General features: G+C 41.7%; 1 long non-coding RNA gene across 2 annotated transcripts in view; it reads left to right on the forward strand.

Annotated features, from left to right (window-relative positions):
- Nucleotides 1-2167: 2167 nt before the first annotated feature.
- Nucleotides 2168-23194, forward strand: part of LOC132396756 (uncharacterized) — a 103554-nt gene continuing 82527 nt past the window's right edge. For both annotated transcript variants that reach the window (XR_009513102.1, XR_009513101.1), the window contains exon 1: nt 2168-2340. This is a non-coding gene — a long non-coding RNA (uncharacterized LOC132396756). The remainder of the gene's footprint in view (nt 2341-23194) is intronic.

The following is a 23194-nucleotide window of genomic DNA, read 5'->3' on the forward strand; positions in this document are numbered from 1 at the left end:
GCAGGTGTTGTTCATAGTGAAGAAGGTTATTGTAGATCACAAGGGGGTGTTGATCAGTTAGGGAATTAGGCTGAAGAGCAGCAAACGGATTTCAATGCAGGTAAATGGGAGGTGATGACTTTGTAAAATCCCAGTGAAGGACTTATATGGCAGGGCTCTAAGCAGCGTAGTGGAACAGGGATCTAGAAATGCAAGAGCATAGTTCTTTTAACGTGGCATCAATATAGTTCTGGTGGTGTAAAAGCACATTAGCCCTTCATCAGTCAGGGCATTAAGTATAGGAGCTGGTACAACATGTCACCATTGCATAAATCATTGGTGAGGCCACACTTGAGGTATTGTATAGAATTTTGTCCATTTCCATTAGATCTAGCTGACCCTGGAGAAGATTGGAATTATGGCAAGAATAGAGCATGCGGGGTGGTGGGCACCAGAGGACTTGCCCTTACAAAACCAGTGACCTGCCTCAGGCAGGGTAATTGGTGGAATATATAACTTCGTGGGGAAAGGGCTTTAGTACATGGAGAAGATAACGTCTCTTGTGAAAGTCTGATCTCCTTTCTGAATAAGTACATTACATTCCACTGCCTGGTTACCATCTTCCTTTCCTGTCCCTCAATTAAGTTTAAATAACCAAATCAAGGCAATTCAGTTGTAATCTACAGACGTCTAGCATTCCATTACAGAAACTAAATTTTGATGGGATGGCAAGATTAGGAAGGGAAACTAAAATGAACTTTTACTGCATATTTGAATTTAATTCCTTAACATATTCCAAATGTATACTTTTGAATTTTAGCCTTACTCAGGCACATATGTCATTGAGTGCTAAGTCCTCATGAAAGTAATATTAAAAAAAAAAGACAGGCAATGGTACAGCCATGGCCACACTGTTACAGGGACATCGGAAGTGAACCCAAGGGCAGGACACTGACATGTAGATAGTGTTAATAGAAGAGTGTTTATTAATAGTTGCAAGGAAGGGCGGGAAGCGAGGATTAGGCCGAGGGGACCCAAGGAGTGAGCGAAGCTGGACTGGGGATCAAACCCGGGTCACTACAGCAAGACTCTGGCGGGACTTAGGCAGAGCAAGGATGTGGACCGGGGGCGGGGGGGGGGGGGGTGGGTGAGCGTGGCTGGGAAAGGACAGAGGGCAGAATGACCTACTCCTATTAACGTGGGGGGAAATTAACACAGGTAACCGGCACAGGAACAGAACTTAGAATGTAGAACACTCAGTGGTCAAGAGACCACGTAAACGCAGGCAAACAGTGCAGGTGGGCAGGCCAAACTCTCCTTGACCCCGAACATTGGTGGAGCTGGTCTTCAAACTGTAGACAGGTGGCAAACAGCCCTCCTCTTGCCATGGAACATTACCTGGGAAGGTAAATGGCTGGTAATCCTTAACTCGACACAGAATAGCACAGACAAGCAGTAGGCAATTCTTATCTTGACACGAAGTAGCACCTGAAGAGGCAAACAGCCGGCAATACTTAGCTGGACACGAAATGACAAAACCAAACAACGACAGACAATTCGTATCTTGACTCGGAGTAGCACATGAAGCGGCAAACGGCCAGCAATCACTTAACTGGACTCGAAGAGACAGAATTCCCGAAGCAACCCCAGGTACCTAAGCAGCTTAGAATCCACCATTCTCGGTGGCCCGCAACGGACATTGCTGCACTGGCTGAGGTGACGGACCAGCCCTGAGTAGATGTAAGCTGGAGTTTTTATGCTGCCGGTTCAGATGAGAATCATGTGCCTTAATCAAGGAGCCCAGTAGGACATGGGGAAAAGGGAATTAAAAGAAAATGAGAAGTCAACAGACCGGACCGTGACACACACAGGATAGTTCAAAAAGCACATTGGAACAGGTCCTGTCATGAAGTCCATTTGAACCATTTATACAGAGGAGGGAGAAACAATGATTCTTGCAGCAAAGTTATATGAGGCCATAAAGTAATGAACAAAGAATAATAATCTTGATTGATGGGAGGATTGCCAAGAGTGCTCTAATTTGACAACAGGATGACACAGGGCAGGAACAGTCTAAAACAACATCTCGTTGGCCTATGAGAGTCCGACACGGTAGGTAAATCAGAAAACAGTGCTGCTCAGAATATGTTTTCAGGGAAGATTGTTCTCATCTTATTGCTAGGGGGTGGCACATGAAGGAGATTTGAAGAATTTCCAAACCTTCTGACAGTACGATGTTGCAGCTGCTCTCATCTCCAGGGACGCAAGTTGAATTCTGACCTCCGGTTTGTCAGTGTGGAGCTTGTGACGACTGGGTCTTCTCCAGGCACTCGGGTTCCCTCCCGCGTCTCAGAAGAGTTGGTAGGTAAATTGGCTGGTTCACATTGTACAGGTGTCCAGGTAAATCTAAGGGGAGTGGATAAGATTCTGGGGAGAATAAAACTGTACATACAGGCCATGCTCCTTTCTTACTGCTGCCATCAGGAAGGAGGTACAGGATCCTTATACCCCACTACTATGCTCAGGAACATTAATTTCCTGCAACCATCAGGGTCCTGAACCAGAGTGGATAGTCTCACTCATATCAACACTGAACTGATTCTACAACCTATGGCAAACACGAGGAAATCTGCAGATGCTGGAAATTCAAATAGCAACACACACAAAATGTTGGTGGAACACAGTAGGCCAGGCAACATCTATAGGGAGAAGTGCTGTCAACGTTTCGGGCCAAGACCCTTCAGGAGTGGGTCTTGGCCCGAAACGTCGACAGTGCTTCTCCCTATAGATGCTGCCTGGCCTGCTGAGTTCCACTAGCATTTTGTGTGTGTTGCCCCACAACCTATGGACTCACTTCAAAAACCTCTACAACTCATGTTCTTAATTATGTATTAACTTGTCTATTATTATTTGTTTATTTTGTACCTGCGCAGTTTATCTTTTGCACATTGGTTGTTTGTTAGTCTTTGTGTGTCATTTTTCATTGATTCTATTGTGTGCTTCTGAGGAGTATATGTTAAACCTGGCCTCTGCTCTTCCTCTCAGTTGTAAAGATTGCTGTGTCAGTCTGCCTCATCTCCAGGCCAACCTTTAAAAGCAGCTAGGATCAGGGTAAGAGAAGAATCTGATTTGTGGGATCTTGCTTTGACTGAGTTACATGGCAGCATACTGTGCTTCAAAGAGAAAGTGGTTCATTGTGTGTGAGATGTATTGGCATATCTTAAAGGTACTCTCAGTCCTGTTTTAGTTCACAACTGAAAGGCAAGAACTTCCATCTATGGACAAAGGTTAGGTGTGAGGGGTCTGAAACGGAGGCTACACACACTTTTCCAGCTTACTCAGCCGGTTATCACTGAACAGGATCCAGCTGCTCTGCTCAAATCTGCTCTCCTTACATCTGATTTAGATGTATATCGCCTCAGAATTTCCATGGTTAATCCGAAGTCTTGTTGTGTGTACCTCAAAAGTGATCTTTAGGGATTTAATATTTAGATATTGCGCTAAATATCTATAAGATTATAACAATGTTACCTCTATTTCAACTTCAGACAAAGTAATTTATCACTTCTATAACATGGCCACTTATAGCCATGCTAGTAACTATCTCTTCCCAGGCTTTTTGGAAGATATAGCACAGGAACAAGCTCTTCACATCTGCATCAATCTTGATGGCAAATTAAACTGCATATCAGTAGATGTATCCCTCCATTGTCTGCTTGTTCATGTGTGGTCTAAATGGCTTTTAAATGTTGATGATGAGGTCACGGGATTTGCTTTTTGATTCTCCTGGGCTGAATATTGGCAGGAATTGGCTTGGTGTCCTGCAGGTGTTTGGAAAATCCCTGAGGAAGCCTTTGTCATTTACAGTCTATATTCCATCCTTGTTTTAAGGATGCAAAAATAGACGGATCCATTTCTCTTAATTGCTTCACAGAATGTAATGTGAATCTTATTGGAAGGGCTTGCCTGGAGGTGTACATAACAACTGGGTGAAGGTTTATTTGTATAAATAAATCAGACACTCAGAAAGTTTAGGGACATCCTACATGATGTAAGTACTGTGTGTAGTGAGTTGCTTGTTTTTAGTGGAGAAATAAACAGCCTTGTTTGAAGCTTCAGAATTCTGTCAGTGTTATTGTAGGTAAGCCTACTGGCAATCTGGTAGTTTTTATGTTAGAATACATTACAGGACTCTGAAAGATAGTAAGACACAGAACAGCATAGAACAGGGACATGCCCTGCGTATTGACTGTGATGCCAGATTAAACTGCAAATTGGCGGCTGCGTCCTTCCATTCTCTGTTTGTTCATATGAAATGTCTCTTAAATGTTGATATCATATCTGCTTCCACTATTTCCCTGGCAGCATGTTCCATACACCTACCACTAAAATCCATGCCTTGCAAACGTATTTTAAGCTTCCTTCGACTCAACTTAAACTATGCCCTCTGGAATTTGACATTTCCACCCGGCGGGGTGGGGGGACGGGACACACCTAGCCTATCTATTTCTCTCCTAATTGTGCATACTTCAAATAGGTCACCCCTCAGCATCTAATGCTCTAGATAACATAATCCATTCCTTATAGCTGATACTCACCAATGCAGGCAGCATCCAGGTAAACCTCCTCTTTTCCCTCTCCAAAACCTTCACGTCCATTGTGTAGAGCAGAACTGTGCACATTATGACTGAACCACAGTTTTATACAGCTGCAGCATGACTGCCCATCTTTTATACTCAATGCCCCAACCTATCTACTTATCTTGCCACTTGCAGGGAACGTGGAGAAGGATATTTAAAATAGCACTGGGTTAAAAGAAATGCTTTGAGCAAAGTGCTTATCACGTTAACACAGTGAAAATGTTACTGCTGGGAGTAAGGATAGCAAAATGTGTCAGGAAATATTCCTGTTTTCTTCAGTTTCCAGATTTAGTCAACTTTATGCACATCACGAAGGTCAGAGGAAAGGCAGCTGAGTTTGATAAGCATCAAATTGTATAGTAAAATTAAAGCAGAGGTATCTGTACAAGTGTAAATACTGGAATCAGCTGAAGGTAAAAGTGCAAGCACACCGAAGCTTGAGAACTGTGTCAGTGTTTAACAGCAAAGCAGGGAAATGGCAGCTGCCAGGCAGGTTGGGATAGATAGTAAGGTATGTCAATTGTTCACATCATACATTGAAGAGATGAAGGTGTGTTTCATGACCAGTAATATTCTTGGCTGTCGGCACACAGGCATTGAATGATGAAGTGAGGGAACAGGAGAAAGTACTTGTATCAACAGAAATAGTTCTGAAGTCTATCAGTTCTTCAATGCCTCGTTAGGTCTGCAGATTTCTCTTTTGCAGTGAATGTTTGGGGGTTGTTGGGATGTGGAGTGACCATGCCAGTGCTCCCAAAGCCTGACCTTGGAGAATTTCAGAGATGAGAGTTTTAAGTGAAATAATCAAGTTGAAGCCAGGTTCACCAGAGCCTTGTGTTTGTTTTGGCATGCAGGATGAAAAGTCTTTCACCCTGTATCAGTCACAAGTGGAACAACAGTCTATAGATAAGGGCAACTCCCAAAGCTCTGCTCCAGAAACAAGGACGACATGGCGTGACCACAATGGGCATCAGTCATTGTCATACATCAGCAGCCATTCCTCACTAGGCTGTTCTCTGAAAGACACTAAGGGCACCTTACTTCAGAAGAAGGACACATATTAATAGTTTGAGAATGTAAGCACAAGACAACAGACAGGAGTGTAAATCTGAATGCAACATTGCACGGAGGAGGACTCTCCAAAAGAAAATCTACGCCACATTGCAACTGCTGCTGATAAGACTGAACATGGAGTCTATATGTCAAACATTTGAAGTGTGAGGCAGAATTATAAGGTCACAGTCCTGACTGATAGAAAGCCAAGAGCTAAAGTTTGACACAATGACAAGTTGTTCGATAATGCAGAAGGATATTTAAGATAAACAGTTTAGTTATCTGCCCTTGGTAGGGCACAAGGTCAGAACTAAGACTTATTTAGGAGAAATTTTTAAAGTCTAGGGACAGCAGCAAATCACAGTATGTTATGATGGTCAGTTTTCCAAAATTCTATTAGACGACACTGGATAAGCTACGACAATGCACAAAGATTGATTAGGATAACTAGAAGTTGATTGGGTAGAAGCGTTTACTAGTGAAGAGTACATTTTTTGTTTGGATTTCACAGGAATTGCATGGTATTGGCAGTGAAAGCTCAATTGCCGCCTTCTGACTCTGGGATTCCAGTTTCCTGATAAAACTCAGACTGGGTACTGAAACAGGACTACAGATTCACCTTGGATACATTCGGATGGGAAAGTGTCCAAATAAAGCTTTGTACCTATTCCCAAAGCACAGGTTTGCATAATCAACTCTGCAATGTGCAGGGTTTTGACCTGAGACATCAACAATTCCTTTTCCTTCACAGATGCTGCTCAATATGCTGAGTTTCTCCAGCAGATTGTTGTTCAAATATTCTTAGGGAATGGACTGCAGATGAGCTATACGCCAAACACAAAAGGAATTGCCAGTATGTTGCTGAGGGTTTTGTGTACCAGTTGAATGTTGAGAAGGAGTTGGAGGAAGTTGTGTCCATGTGCATAACATGATGGCAATGCAGGTATATATCACAAAGACTGTGATATCAGCCGTGGAAATGCCCAACTCGGTCATGCAGTTAGTCCATGTTATTTCTTGTTGAAATGACAATAATCGTTTCTTAGAGCTTCTCAAGGCAAACTGAAATAGGATTGAAGTCAGACATGCGAGTACACGTGTAGAGAATGAAGAAATGAGACAGGTTTTTGCTCCCTTTGATGATGCCTATTTTAAAGGGGAGCATAGAGAACCAGTAACTGAAGCAGTAAGTGCCAGAAACACTCAGCAAGGCAGACAGCTCTTATAGAGAGGGGCAGTGAAAAAGTAAGGTGCAGAAACCTTCATCAGAAGTGGAAAGGGGGATAAAAAAGTTAGCTTTTAGTAGCAGAGAAGGTGGGAAGAACGGAAAGCTTAAAATTCTAATCTACCAATGAAAAGGAATATCTCTGATATGGATAGATTAAATGATAACAGTCACAGTAGTATTTATTTTTCTCCACATAATCTGTTGCTAATGACAAAGCTGCAGTATATGCCCAACCCAAAAAACTAGAATATGAAAACAGAAAAAAAACTGAACCAAAATGAGGATTAACAGAAATGGCCAGAATACTAATGTAAGCATTAACTCTGCTTCTCCCTCCACAGATGCTATTTGACTTACTGAGAGTTTTCAGTATTTCCTGAATTTATTTCAGATTTCCAGCATCTGCAGTTTTGTTTGATTTTTAATGTACAGACAACCTTGCATATTAGTTCCCAAAAAAGGATTATGTATTTGTGGTTAGATGTCCAATTCACGGTTATAATGAGCTTGGAAAATATAATACTGTAATACCTTAATAGCAGTAGTATTGTGTAAATTTAAAATATTTTACATTGTATAGTAATAGGAAGGAAAGAATTAATTCAGCAAGTATGTCAAAACATGTTCTTTTTATGGAAGTGATTTTAATCTAATTTGCACTACAATAAATGATTTAAATCCAAAAGTAAAGAAAATATTTTAATTATGGTTGTAACTTTGGACGAACCTCAGATACTTGACGTGGAAGCATTTTTTGAGTTCAGGCACTCAGGTCCCTTTACTGATGGTGGCTTTTCCACCAAACTTCAACCACATGAATCACGGATGCTGAACACTGTCCAAATCAGGAGTCTCTCTGCACCCCTAAAAATATACTTTTGGACATCTGTTGCAATTTTTCTCTGAAGCAGCTGGTTCAACACTCAATACATTGAATAAACAACCCCAGAATTTAAAGCTCCCCCATTATTTTGACAAATTGTTCCTGGCAGACTGGTTTCTTTTGTAAGTTACAGCTGAACATACGAGAAAAATGTATAATGTACCCTTGGCACTGAGAGATCAGGCCACAGTCAATGCGTGGAGAGAATTTATTATGTGTAGAATTGACCTGTCAAAAATCCATTACAAAACTACCATAAAAGACTTTGCACAGTAAACATTGCCATATCTAAATGCCATACGGACGGCTGCATCTCACATTGACATTCTTTAACTAACAGTGCAAAGTAATCTTGTTAAGTTTATTTTAAATCCCGTACTGTAAATGTTTTCATTATGCTCCAGTACCCCGTCAGTGTCCTATATATCTGAAGGTATTCCCAGTATTGGCTTGGATCTCTGTCTTTCATTTTTTCCCACTGGTATAGTCATACAGTACTCTGAACGCAACAGGACAGAATATTTGCTTTAAACCTATCTGCCATTGTTAGGTATATTTACCACCATCAGTATGATGTTTATCTGTTCCCCACAGCATGGCTCCTGTGAACATATTTAAAATGAGTTCTGTATCTGTATTCTATAATTAAGCAAATCTAATCATCTCTACACTGCCAAATGTGAAAATGTAATCTTCAAATATTAATGGGAGGTTAATGCTTTAGGGTTTTATCATAGTGTTGGCATTGAGTGTTAGAAATGGAGTATTAGACTTCCGAACTTTTGTTAGAGACTTGTGTTTGTGTGACATGAATTCCCTTTGCCTTTTATTAGCCTCACACATGGAGGTTGCCTGGTCTTACTCTAAGCAGGCAGTCAAAGGATTATTTTCAGAAAAATTACAAATAGAAGACCAATACATGAAATCACTGGGAAATGTCTTCACTTTTAATATTAGGATGAATGGAATTTCATTGATGAAACTGATGAAAATGGATGGGCTCTGGACACCGACCTAAGGAACTCCTGAAGTGATGTTCTGAAGATGGTCTGACTGGCCTCCAACAATCACAATAACTTTTGTTTGTGTGAATGCAACTCGAATTAGTATGGTGTGAGAAACCAGGACAGACTGCCTCTCGGAACCTTTGGCTCCAGGCTTCTCTGTTGCATTCACATGCGGAGTAACAGGGCTGGGTCAATGGTGTCTTCAGGAGGCATCCCCAACTGAAATTATTCATCAACATTTGCAACTGCAAGTGGCCGAACCCCAGTTCCACTCTGACGTGTTTATTGATTCTGAGACTGCTCGTTTTTCTCCATTTCATTCTAGTTTTTCTCTTTAGCATGAACATCATTCTTCTCTGTACCAAGCTGCTTTCTCCTGAGCAATGTTAGGTATGTCCTGGCATACTCTAATGGACAGATCAATGGATTGATGCTGACAGTAATATATGGAATATGTGTGGTCATAAAGTTAAAGGTAGTGACAGAGTTTAATTCTGCTGCTTTTACTGGCCTCCATCACTCTGTGGATGCCTATTTCTGAGCTGACTGATCAATTCTGGATCAATCTCATTTGGCACAAGATGATTGTGAGGATCCCTAGTTTGAAGATAGGCTTTCATCTTCATAAGGGCTGTGCAGTGGTCATGAAAAGATAGACCACTGGTAAAGATAAGATTAACAAAGTGATGCACCATCAATAACTCACACTGAGACGTAAGGCGAGATATCGGCTTTTATTGACTGGAAGAAGGAACCAGGAGTGAGTGTCTATCATACAATGTCTTGGAGACTGAGGCCGAGTGTCAGGCCTCAGATCGCCTTTATACAGGGGCCTGTGGGAGGAGCCACAGGAGCAGTCAGCAGGGGGCATGTCCAGACAGGCACATAGTTCACCACACAAAGTTTCTCTCTTGTATTGGTTACTTCAGCCTATTCCGTACTACATTCTTGTGACTCAACCACCTTGATAGCTTTGGAGTTACAAAGCAGCTCTTGGTGAAACACATCAAAGTTCCTGTATATTTGACATTCTATGCTCTTGCTACATGCTCTTCCAGCATCTGCAGATCTTTTCTTGTTTGTGCTTGCCTTGCTACATTGGCTGCTTCTTTCAAAAATGTGTTCATGTGGAAGAATACTGACTCACCAGTTACAGTCAGTACTGTATATGGTGCTGCACTGACTACTTTCGGCCTGGTGACACGAGTCCTGAAGGTTCAGAGTCACTGGTGGGGACTTCCAGAGTCACTTCCCGCAAGACCTTTAGCCACAATGCCACCACTTTTCTATCTCTCTTTCAGAAAGATAGGAACATAGTCAGCAGCCATGAGATCTGAATCTTCAGTTTTGGCTGAAAAATAGGACCCTGTAGGTATGCTTATTTGGAGTTTTTGTCTTACCAATTTGAGAAACAGCTCTACTAAGTTAGGGACAGACCCACAGTTTGAGAGCTCCTCAAGAGTGACTGTTCTGTGTGTGTTGTTGTTCACTTACTGTCCATTACACCTGCTGGTATTTAGGGCAGCAATGAAGGTCTTCCATTGCAGTCTGCGTACATTCCAGAAACCAGTTTTGGTCCTGGTCTTTAGGGCTTGTTTCATCATCCCAGTAGCTTCGTCTCGGTTTTTGACTGTCAGCCACGCAAGTCTCAGATGGAGACTCAGGAATTCTGTCGCACGCAGATGTAAAAGGATTCTTCATTGCTGTTTCCGTAACAGTTTTGTTTGAACAATCAGAGTTGTTAGCCCTGAGCTGAAACCCCGAACTTGGAGGACTGGTGGACCCCTCTTAGTCTGGTCTCTACCCTTTGCCTTATTTGGCAATGCTGACCCTGCCAATAGCCAAAGATTTGCTGGTTGGTAGGTTACCTGCCTGCTGTAAATTACTCCCAAGTGAGGAGTTGAATCTATGGGCAGCTGTGAGAACCAAAGTAATGTGTGTGAGTAATGGATTGTTGGCATGATCTTAATGGGCTGAATGGTCTCTTTCTATGTTATGTGACCAAATGGGTACTTACTGCTCTATTTAAATTATATTTCTTCTGCATAAATATTAAACAAATCTCAGGGTTGTATATAGTAACATTTTTGTACTTTGATAATACATTTACTTTGAACTTTGAACTTTGAAATATTGGTTCTCCTGGAAAGTTTGAAGTGAAGTGTTGCATTTAGAGTTGCCTTGTGACCGTGGCCTTCAAGAATCTCTCTAGTGAATGTATCAGACAATCACAAATAGAATGAAGAAATCTTCACAGCTGCTTGGATCATAACCATCACCCTGCTGTTGCAGGATAAAGAGCTGCCTTAAGCATTCTCTCCTGGGGGTTTAGGGCAAATAACGGCCTTATTTATGATGGTTGTTCCAGCAAATGTCTGTCAGTGTCAGTCAACTGAACTCCCTTTGACTAAACTCCTCATATTGTAAGTTTTTTCATACTTTTCCTGTGAGCACATTGGTTTAATTATGTGTAAGAAGTGGAAAGAACTCATAGTCATAAAGAGCCTTTGATAATCTCAGGACATCCCAAAGTGCCTTAGAGTAGGTGAAATACTTTAGTACTGTTGTCACTGTTGTAATATATTTGCCAAAATTCTGTCAATTTACCTCAGATTCACAATATAGACTCATTAAAGGAGACAAAAGCAATGTAAATTCAAATGTAATGAGTTTCTGTGGGAAGGAACACTCAATTTTAAAAACATCTGTAACCGGATAAAGCTGTGAAAAAAAAAGCCTTATGGCATATTTGGTCTTTGTGAAGATTCTAGCAATCTGCGATCCAAATTTTGTACAATAGTATAATGTGAGTTGTAAAAGTACCCATGCCATTCTCTTGGATTATGCTGTTCCCTGCTATTTAAAATTTCTACCAATTTGCAAGAGAGTTACTTAAATTGACATTACTGTTAATTTGAAAGACTAAATACCAGGGAAAGTAATAAGTTGTTGAGGAAAAGGAGAATGGAAACCCTGGCAACACAAGATATTTGGCTGCACACAGGGGATAAGGGAAGATCACACATGCATTATGGACAGGGGGGTTGATACTGGAACCATTAGCAACATTTCTGTAACCGCACATGTGATTCATGAATGGCTCATTGATTTCTCAGCTGTCAGGATGAAGGGGATCACTGGGTGGGTGCAGGGCCTTTTGAGGGGAGAAGGACAATGGGAAGGTATTGTCCCTTGTGTGGTAGAGGTAAGATTATGCAAAGTGCAGGACAGAACTGGAAATGTTAATATAAGCAACACACAAAATGTTGGAAGAACTTAGCAGATCAGGTAGCATCTATGGGAATGAAAAATCAGTCAACATTTCAGGCCAAGACCATTCTTCCGGACTGGAAAGGAAGGGGGAGAAAGCCAGAACAAAAATAGTTAGTGGGGAGGGGAAGGAGGATTAGTTAGAAGGTGATAGGTGAAGCCAGGTGGGTAGGAAATGTACAGGGCTGAAGAAGAAGCACTGTATCTTCAGCTCCTCCCACTTTCTCCAAACTCAAGGTGTAGCCTGTTATGCCTGCCTTTTCATTGGTTACACAGAGCAGTCCATGTTCCAAGCCTTCCTGGGTAACACCCCCCAATTCTTCCTATGCTACATTGATGACTGCATTGGTGCTGCTTTGTGCATCCACGCTGAGCTCGTCCATTTCATTAACTTTGCCTCTAATTTCCATATTGCCCTTAAATTCACCTGGTCCATTTCTGATACCTCCCTCCCCTTTCTCAATCTTTCTGTCTCCATCTCTGGAGATAAACTGTCTACCAACATATTTTATATACCTCCTGATTCCCATGGCTATCTTGACTATATCTCTTCCCACACAGTCTCCTGTAAAAATGCTATTGTCTTTTTCTCAATTCCTTCATCTCTTTTTTATCTATTCCTAGGGTGAGGCTTTCCTTTCAAGAGAACATCTTTAAAGAATGGTTTTCTCTTCCTCCACCCTTGATGTTGCCCTCACCTGCGTCTCCTCCTTTTCCTGGACATCTGTGCTCACCCCATCTTCCCACCGCCTTAACAGGAGTAGAGTTCCTCTTGTCCTCACCTTCCACCTCATGAGCCTCTGCATCCAACACATCATTCTCCATCTTCAACAGGATCCTACCACCAAACACATCTTTATCCTCCGCACCCCCCCCCCAACTTTTTGCTTTCTACAGGGATCACTCCCTTCATGAATTCCCTTTTCTATTCATCCCTCCCCACTAGTCTCCCTCCTGGTACATATCCCTGCTGGTGACAGAAATACTACTCCTTCTCTTACCTCAATTGAGGGCCACAGACAGTCCTTCCAGATGAGGCAACTCACCTGTGAGTCTGTTAGGGTCATCCATCATATCCAGTGCTCCTGATGTGGCCTCCCCTACACTGGTGAGACCTAACATAAATTGGAGGCTCACTTTACTGAACACCTTTGCTCCATCTGCCAAAAGCAGAAATTCCAGCAGCCAACTAATTTTCATTTCTATCCCTATTCCCATTCAGACATGTTGCTTCATGGCCTCCTTCCTCTTTAGCTGTACCTCGTATGAGCAACACGTCATATTTTGTCTGGGTAGTCTCCAACTTGATGACATGAACATTGATTTCTCCTTGTGGTAATTTTCCCCCCAGCTCTTTCCCTCTTCATCTACTCCCCACTCTGGCCTCCTATGTTTTCTCCTCATATGCCTATCACTGCCCCTGCTGCCCCTCCTTTTTCCCTTTCTGCCATGATTCACCTTCCTCTCCTATCAGATTCCTTCTTTTCTAGCCATTAACCTTTCTCACCCACTTGGCTTCACCTATAACCTTCTAGCTGATCCTCCTTCCCCTCCTCGCACCTTTTTATTCTGGTGTCTTCCTTCTTCCTTTCCAATTCTGAAGAAGAGTCTCTGCCTGAAATGTTGACTCTTTATTCATTTCCATAAATGTAGCCTGACCTGCTGAGATTCTTCAGCATTGCTCTGGATTTCCAGCATCTGCAGTATCTCTTGAGCTAATGTTAATATGAGGTTCTGTGAAATTCTAAGAGAAGATTAGCAGTCAGCCTTAAAACGGACCCACAATATTTTTATAACTGAATGGGCTTTATATTATACTTGTGTAATACCTGTTATTTGGGATCTAAAGGTACCCAACTAGTCTCAGGATGGAGATGGATATGTGTATACTTGTCAGGAAAAGCTTAGAAGACTGATTGTGATGTCAATCAACCTTCAGTGCTGTCCAATGGGACTATAAGAAGGCAGCTGATCTAGGGATTCCATTACATAGCACAACATTTCAGGGAATTGTTTGAGGGAATTGTACTCTAAATTGGATAGTTAGCTGTGATGACTTCAGTTTGGCTCCCGATGTTTCATGCATCCATTGCACACATATATTGAGGCAACAAGGCATGTGCATTGTCATAAAATGCTGTGCAAAGTATATTTTGATGTGGCTTCTGAAAAAGTGTGTTGCAAAGTAATAGGCCCACAAATGGTTGTTAAATGAGGGGTGGATGTTACAAAAAGCAGCATTATTGAAACCGAATCCCAACAAGGTGTCTTCAATGCAGTTTCTTCTTCGTGTTTTCTAATTATTCTAGCTGATTCTAATTGTATAAAGGTGGGTTATAGCACTTAAAGATTCAATAACTTTGATCATAACGGAGGTCATTAAAACATTTTTAGTGTCTTGCCCGAATCCTTGGGGTTGCTGTGTCTCTTTTTGCTGCCTCTTTAGCCACTGGCTTCCTGCAGCTGAAAAGCTTCTCACCTCATTGCACCTTCTTCTCTCACCGCCACCAGCTCCAACCCCTGAAAAATCACCTTGACCGACTGTGGCTTTGTGTGTTTCCTCCCACATCTCAAAAAAACATGTGGGTCAGTGAGTTAATTGGATGCTGTAAAATGTCCAAAGTGTGGTAGAATCTGGGAGGAATTAATGGGGTGGAGCGGACAATAAAAATAAGCTGTAGTAATATCAGTGTTAAAGAAACTGTTTGAGGGTTGGCACACACTCTATGGGTGATAGGGCTGTTGCTGAGCACTATGTCTGAAAGTTTTGATGTGCATTAACCATCTGGAACTGATAAAATAGTAATGTACAAAGGGACTCAACAATGTAGTCATTGTTGACTGGTAGCTGAATGTTGCTCACAGACAGACAGAACCAATGATATGTGGCTTCAACTTCCTAGGTGTCAACATCTCTGAAGATCTATCCTGGGCCCAAAATATTGATGCAATTACAAAGAAGGCACAACAGCAGACATATTTCATTTGGAGTTTGAAGTGAGTTGGTATGCCACAAAAGACACTTACAAATTTCTACAGATGTATTATGGAGAGCATTCTAACTGGTATGGAGGGGGCCTCTGCACAGGATTTGGAAAAAGCTACAGGAATTTGCAAACTTGGCCAGTTCAATCATGGGCACTAGCTTCTGTAGCATTCTGATGTTAGAGTCCATTATTAAAGATGAAATAGTGGCATATCTAGATAGCAGTGATAGGATTGGGCTGAGCCAGCATGGATTTACCAAGGGTAAATCATGCTTGACAAATCTGTTGGAGTTTTTCGAGGATGTAACCAGGAAGTTAGATGGGGGAGATCCAGTGAATGTAGTGTACCTCAATTTTCAGAAGGCATTTGATAAGGTCCCACATAGGAGATTGGTGGGTAAAATCAAAGCTTATGGCATTGGGGGGAAGACATTGACATGGATAGAAAACTGGTTGGCAGATAGAAAGCAAAGGGTAGCGGTGAATGGGTGTTTCTCGGAATGGCAGGTGGTGACTAGTGGGGTGCCACAGGGCTCGGTATTGGGACCACAGCTGTCTACAATTTACATCAACGATTTAGATGAAGGCATTGAGAATAACATCAGCAAATTTGCTGATGATACTAAGCTGGGTGGCAGTGTGACATGTGATGAGGATGTTAGGAGAATTCAGGGTGAGTTGGATAGGCTGGGTGAGTGGGCAGTTACTTGGCAGATGACGTTTAATGTGGATAAGTGTGAGGTTATCCACTTTAGGAGTAAGAACAGGAAGGCAGATTATTATCTGAATGGTGTAGAGTTAGGTAAGGGAGAAATACAAAGAGATCTAGGAGTCCTTGTTCATCAGTCACTGAAGGTGAATGAGCAAGTGCAGCAGGCAGTGAAGAAGGCTAATGGAATGTTGGCCTTTATTACAAAGGAAATTGAGTACAAGAGCAAGGAAATCCTCTTGCATTTGTACAGAGCCCTGGTGAGACCACGCTTGGAGTATTGTGTACAGTTTTGGTCTCCAGGGTTAAGGAAGGACATCCTGGCTGTAGAGGAAGTGCAGCGTAGATTCACGAGGTTAATTCCTGGGATGTCTGGACTGTCTTATGCAGAGAGGTTAGAGAGACTGGGCTTGTATACGCTGGAATTAAGGAGATTGAGAGGGGATCTGATTGAAACATTTAAGATTATTAAGGGATTGGACAAGATAGAGGCAGGAAATATGTTCCAGATGCTGGGAGAGTCCAGCACCAGAGAGCATGGTTTGAGAATAAGGGGTAGGTCATTTAGGACAGAGTTAAGGAAAAACTTCTTCTCCCAGAGAGTTGTGGGGGTCTGGAATGCACTGCCTCGGAAGGTAGTGGAGGCCAATTCTCTGGATGCTTTCAAGAAGGAGCCAGATAGGTATCTTATGGATAGGGGAATCAAGTAATATGGGGACAAGGCAGGAACCGGGTATTGATAGTAGATGATCAGCCATGATCTCAAAATGGCGGTGCAGGCTCAAAGGGCCGAATGGTCTACTTCTGCACCTATTGTCTACTGTCTATAAGATGATGTTCAAAAGGCAAAGCCTCAGTAAGGCAGCATCTGTCATTAAGGACTCCCATCACCCAGGACATGCTCTCTTCTCATTGTTACCGTCAAGGGGTGGTGCAGGAACATGAAGACACACTCTCAAAGTTTTAGGAAGAGCTTCTTCATGTTTTTTAGTTTATTTGGGTTATTTGGAGATTCAGTACAGAATAGGCCCTTCCAGCCTTTGGAGCTGTGCTACTAGTAATCCTCGATTTTACCCTAGCCTAATCACAGGACAATTTGCAAAGACCAATTAACCAAACAATTAGTACATCTTTGGATTGTTGGAGGAAACTGGAGCACCCAGAGGAAATCCATGCATTCCACATGGAGGATATACCAACTCCTTACAAGGGATGCTGGGTCTGACCTCTGAACTCTGACACCCCGAGCTGTAATAGTGTTGTGCTGACCACTACGGTACTGTGGCATTCATCAGATTCTTCCCCGCCACTATCAGTTTTCTTAATGGACAATGAGCCCATGTATGCTTCCTCATTAAATATTTTGTGAGCTATTTATTTAATTTATTATCTATTTCTTACTGTAATTTATAGTTTTCTATTATGTATTGCAAATTACTGCTGCTGCAAAACAACATAAATTCATGACCTAGGCTTGTGGTATTAAATTTGATTCTGATTCTGACTCTGATTCTAATTCTGAAAATGTAATCCCAGCGCAAAAAAAACTACCACTGATACTGTATCTGCCCTAAACTTTTCATCATTCACCTTAAATGGATGCTCTCTGGTACTGGCCATTGCTGCCCGGGGAACAAAACTAGTACAAGTTTATCTGATTGTGTTCCTGCGAGAAAGTAATGAGTTTCTTTTAACTGAAAATGCGATACAAGTCAATACTGTCATTGTTATAATATTGTTAAATTATTTACTAAAGTATGAAGAAGTACAAACAAAAGATACGAATGCAGAGTTACTGGTAAACATGTTCATTTCAAGTCTGAATTGTTTGATTCATGATTACTTCAATGAAAACAATGAGGTCCACCTGCATTCTTGCGTCATCTGAAAGGTCACAAAGCATGGCATGTTAAAAGACCCAACATCACAGTCCAGATACATACTGTATCCAGTACACCATCCTTGCACTAATACTGTATTCATTTTTACTTCTTTGCATGGACTGACAACAGAACATCTTTTTTGATATATAAGGATATGAAGTACAAAGCAAATCAAGGTCCCATACGTCAGAAGGCAAGTCATGTCATTGTTTGAATGCAGGTTCAGGTCTCGTAACCCTCCATGACATCCATCACAACATTGAGCTGTTATCTCAAGTGTTCTAAGATTCTGAATGACTTGAGATTCAATTGCAGAACTGACTAATGGTTGGAATTGTGTCTAGTTGAGTGCTTGCTTTGAAAAGATGTGACTTCTACATCTGTAAATAAATGCAGTAGTCAGAAATGATTTTATATGGAACTACAAATTAATCTATAACATATTTTGTAGTGAGAAGAGCTGCATAACTAATCAGGAATAAAGCCACAAGTGAATTAATTCGATTCTCTTCTTGTTTTGAATTACAATTTTGTGCCAGCAGTACAATATTCTTTTAATTAAGCATTAAATTAGATACCTGGAAGAGGATATCAAAAGTGCAATGACTCAGTTTTAGTTAATCAACCAAAACGTATGTATTAATTTTGATATTCTAGCTTAACAGTTTGAAATATCTGTGCTGCTGTTTGCAGAACCTGTATTTATCTCAAGCAGCTAATTGTGTTTCTGATTGGCCAACTATCTGTCACTATATTTCAAAAAGAGCATGCAGAGGTCCATTTTAACTGGTGTTAGCCTTTAGATGTAGTTTAATAAGGTTGTCCTGAAATATTGAAGTAATTTCAGAAAACAAAAAAAACAGCCATGCTTTAATTTTACAGCACTTATGCACAGCTACTTAATTTTAATTTTGTCCATGGATACAACATGAAGAAAAATATGGGCTCTAGCCCACAGCAAAACTTATGCCCAACAAATTTAAATCATACGGTCTATTGATCACAAGAATCATTCGGGCCCATGGTGAGGAATTATCTTTTCTTTGGTTTACAAGTGTCTAATAAGCATATCTGAGGGTGAATCACATTGAATTTTAACATTGCGAAGAATACCTGGAGGCTTCAGAACCAGTTTTCGTTAGATACTGCTGCCTTCAAAGTAGTCATGTAAACAACCAGGCCATTCTCTTCAGTTCATGGTCTGGAACATACTTGGAACAAGAACAAATAGCAAACGAATGTCTGCAAAACCCAACTCATCTGGGAAGCTTGCCATAAGGCTGGCGCTCTGGCACTGAGTAATGAGGTGTCTACTTTATATTCACCCAGAGTCTGCACTTCACGCCTCATTCATTTTCCTCATACTTCCTTCTTACCTAGGGTAACTTGGCCATATGGGACTAACCATTGCTCAACTGATTTATGGCTTATGAATTTTGGAGGTAAAGGATAGAGACAGCTTGACTGGGTCCAAATTACAGCACAATAGAACATAATGAATGCCCCAGTTTAGTCAGATAATAGAGTTTTGCTTGCTGGCAGCCACACTGCCTCTCTCTTGGCCCTGACCCTGGTACTGAACACTGCACTACTCCAGCTGCTCTTTAAACTGTCTCATTACAGTGATATGTCATCAGGCAGAGCCTAATGACAGTCATCCAAGGGTGTGATTATGGAGACGCAGATTACAAACTTCAACTGATGGGCAAACATGACGTTTGTTGTGCTGGGCTGACCTGCCTCGTGTAAGAGTTACTGCACATGTCTCCACGTTATTGACATGTTGCAGCACACTCTATCCAGAGAGTTATGACCTCATTGAAGGAAATACTGTTGCAGTAACCGGCAAGGTCATATGGGTAGGTTTGTTTATTTATGTCACTCCAGAGGTTCTCGGCTAAGTCTCAGATGCAAACATTTATCTATTTCTGGATATCAAGACAATCAAATGATATGGAGCTAATGCAGGCACATGGCACTGAAATACAGTGCCTACCATGATCATAGTGAATGGGGGAGTGGGGAAGTGGGCTGTGTCTAAATGTCCAGTTCCTTCTGTTTCACAGGCAGAAACAGAGTCAATGAAAAGATAATCTAATTTTTCCCAATGTATTTTGTAGGATCAAACATTAGTGAGAAGTGCTACTTTACTCCTATCAGAAGTTGAACTGTGATCTTTTAATTCCACCTGGTGAAGCCTGTGGGGCTATAGTTGAATGTCTTCCCTGAAGGACATTACCTTTAACATTGCAGCAATCCCTTGATGCTGCTTGAGGTGTCAACGTACTTTGCTATACAGGTCTCCGGAAACCCCCCCCCCCACCCCCACCACAGCTACTTTATCATTCCTTGTCCAGACACTCCTATACCCAGTGTCATTTTAAGTACATACAATCAATCCATGTATATAAGCTACCTTATGAATTTATATTTATTGAAATTTTTAATGTATTGTTTTCTTTATCTTATAGTGCGTTGGATCCAGGGTAACCATCATTCTGTCTCCTTTACATTTGTACACTGGACATGACAGTCCTGAAACGTGAATCATGAATCATTCTTAGTGCTGAAAATTACTTTTGAATTTGCCCCAGCATTTAAGATGGATAGAAGTAATAAGCACCCAGGACTTGGAGAATATTGGGGGGAATGCTTAAGTCAAGAGTGTGTTAAATTTAAAGAACATCATTTTAAGGAAATGCAATGCAGAAACCAACTTGTTGCTTTTTAAAAATCCCTCCAGACCTGATACAGGGTTTCTACCCAAAACATCGCCAGTTCTTTTCCTCTCATAGATGCTGCCAGACCTGTTGCATTCTTTAAAGGTTTAAGGGCTCATTTGTTCTTAAAGCATGTATCCAAATATAACTCTGAAATTTGACTTCTCCAGATAGCCACATAACAAAGAAAGGACGTGAAATTGTTCAGAGAGAAACATCAAATCTGCAAACCACCCCCCCCCCAACCCGCAAGAAAAAGAATAGCATCCTAATTATCAACCACCCTCCTCCTACACAAAACAGAACAGGAACATTGCCCCCGCCAAAAAAATCAACCCCTTCCCTGCACAAAAAAATGAACAGAATATCAACCCACAAACACCCTCCCCTTGCACAACCAAATGGAAAAGCAATGGGCGATAAAAAATACACAATATAAAAACCATAACTCTCAAAGACCACAATCCATAAACACAGAACCACAATACTATTTTTCAATATCACTGACGCTCATCAAAAGAGAGGGACACCACACGAGGCAGAGAGGCCTACACCCCTGCCATATTGAGCCACACAGTGATAGGTTGCTCACAGATCCTTTCTTCGGCAGTAATCAAAAGGAAGGCAGTTGGTACTGTTTGCATTCGCCTCAATGTCTCAGTCTTCCTCGATGCTTTAGTCACTGATTAATGGACACTTTAACTGGCGAAATGAAGTCGAACATCAGCTTGCACACCGTCTTAAAGTTTCTTCGCATTGAGGCCGTCAGAGTATGCGCTCACTTCCTGTAATCTTCTCGGAGACAGGAAAGCACTGGATCACTCAAGTGATCTCCGAATTGTAAATCACAGACTCTGGCAGTCCCAGAAACATAGAAGTAGAAGAAGTAAAGAAGATATTTGCATGAGCTACCTGGAAGATGTCAGCTGAGGGAGCATTGTGCACAGGCACCATCTTGTCTGGAAGAATTCTAGCAGATTGTGAATTGCTCCAGGTTCCCAGCATCTGCAGTCTATTGTGTCTCCACCCATTGAAGATGCTGTTCTTATGAATAATAGTTTTGTCCACACTCCAATGAGAAGGTCTTCAACTTGACACATTACCACTGCTTCTCTTTGTGCATATACAGTCTGGTCTACTGATGCTATCTGTATTCATTCTCACTTTGTCCAGGCAGTGGCAGCGCTGAGGTGCTATAGCACCAGCAGAAATTACAATAGCAGCACCAAGAAATTAACTGAAATTTGACATACAAATTGCAGCTGCTTTCTCTGTATAGTTTTGAATACAACTTGTTTCACTAGATGATCTAGTGAAACAGCGCCCCCAGTTACCATAGCACCCACGCAGCATTAAAGTTACAAACTCTGTGCAAGTCTAAGGTCAGATCCACTCTACACTTCTGCTTATTCGTTCGTTGTCAATGTCTCGCCATTGCTGTCCTCTTTCAGATCAGTTAAGCTGATTAAAGATCACTTAAGGTGGTGATGTCACTCACTCTCACTCGCGCTAGAGGTTGATAGCATACATCCAGGTGCAGATCCATCGTCTCGCGAGACTAATGGATACCACACAAACACACACAGTGCTTTTACAAACTAGTGTGGGCCTGGCACGTGCATTATCTTGGCTGGCGTGAAAAATGGATCGATTTTTAGCGAGAAAACGACCTCATCCAGAGGAATCAGTGGAGTCTCAGCCCGAGCCTGTCTTAGTTGAAAGTGACATGCAGAAAGAAGTAAGTGGGGATGAGGACGACAGCAGTTCATCGAAGGAATGAGGGTGAAGTAGAGGAACAAGAAATGAAGCGGGATTCGGAAGAGAACGTGGATGAAGTTGCTCTTAGTGCTAGTGGGAATACTGTTGGTGATGTTAGCCGGCAGCCTGAGGAAGGACCCGCTCGGCCAGCATTGACAAAGTACCCTTCGCAACAGTTTAGCAATCAGCAAAGGAGTTTTATTCATGGCTGATTTGACCTGTACTCCTGGCTGGAATATTCGATCACGAAAGATACTACATTCTGCTTCGCATGCAGGCATTTCCTGTGAAGAGGACATGGGTTCCATTCTGAATCTACCTTCACTGTCACCGGTTACCGCAACTGCCGGAAAGCCACAACAGCTTTCAAAACCCACCATGTAAGTGCAGCTCATAAGTTTGCTATGGAGGCATGGGCCGAATTCAGATTGAGAAAACAAGACGGTTCAAGATTGGGAAATACGCTTGATAAAGGACATGCAAAGATTGTCCAAGAAAATCGTGAGTATAATATTACATTTACTGTTATTAAGCTTACTGGTTTTGCTTAGGCTTCCAAGCGGTGATTCTGTTGATTTTTGCTTTAAATTCAGTAGCTGAATTAATTGAGGTATTGCATGATCAGAATACGATTTGTCCAACTCCTGGTAAAGCCTTACATCTGTTGTTTGCCTTATTTGACTTTAATAACAGTGTATCTTTTGGCATTGTCTGTCTATGTAATGTGAATAGCAGCGGACATTGTGGGTTAGTGTTACGTTTTTCAGTTGAAAAGCACGCATTTGATGCTGATTGTGGGATTGGAGCGTGATTCATGTTGTGCGCTGTGGTTCGGATGCTCTGTCGGTTTGTTTGTTTATGCTGTGTGTAGCCCGGGTTGTCTCTGATGCTGTTGACACTGTCACAGCTCACTTTTATATTAGATCTATCAATTGCTGTTGCTTGTGAATCAACAGAGGCATTTATAGTAGGCACATAATGCTTAAAACTGACTTTTGAACGCAACGCGTCTAGCTTGTGAATACATGTTACCATACATTACATCCCTCAGCACCATCACTGAATAGTTCAGCCCCT

This window comes from Hypanus sabinus, chromosome 7 (genome assembly GCF_030144855.1).
Source record: "Hypanus sabinus isolate sHypSab1 chromosome 7, sHypSab1.hap1, whole genome shotgun sequence".
Lineage (NCBI taxonomy): Eukaryota > Metazoa > Chordata > Chondrichthyes > Myliobatiformes > Dasyatidae > Hypanus > Hypanus sabinus.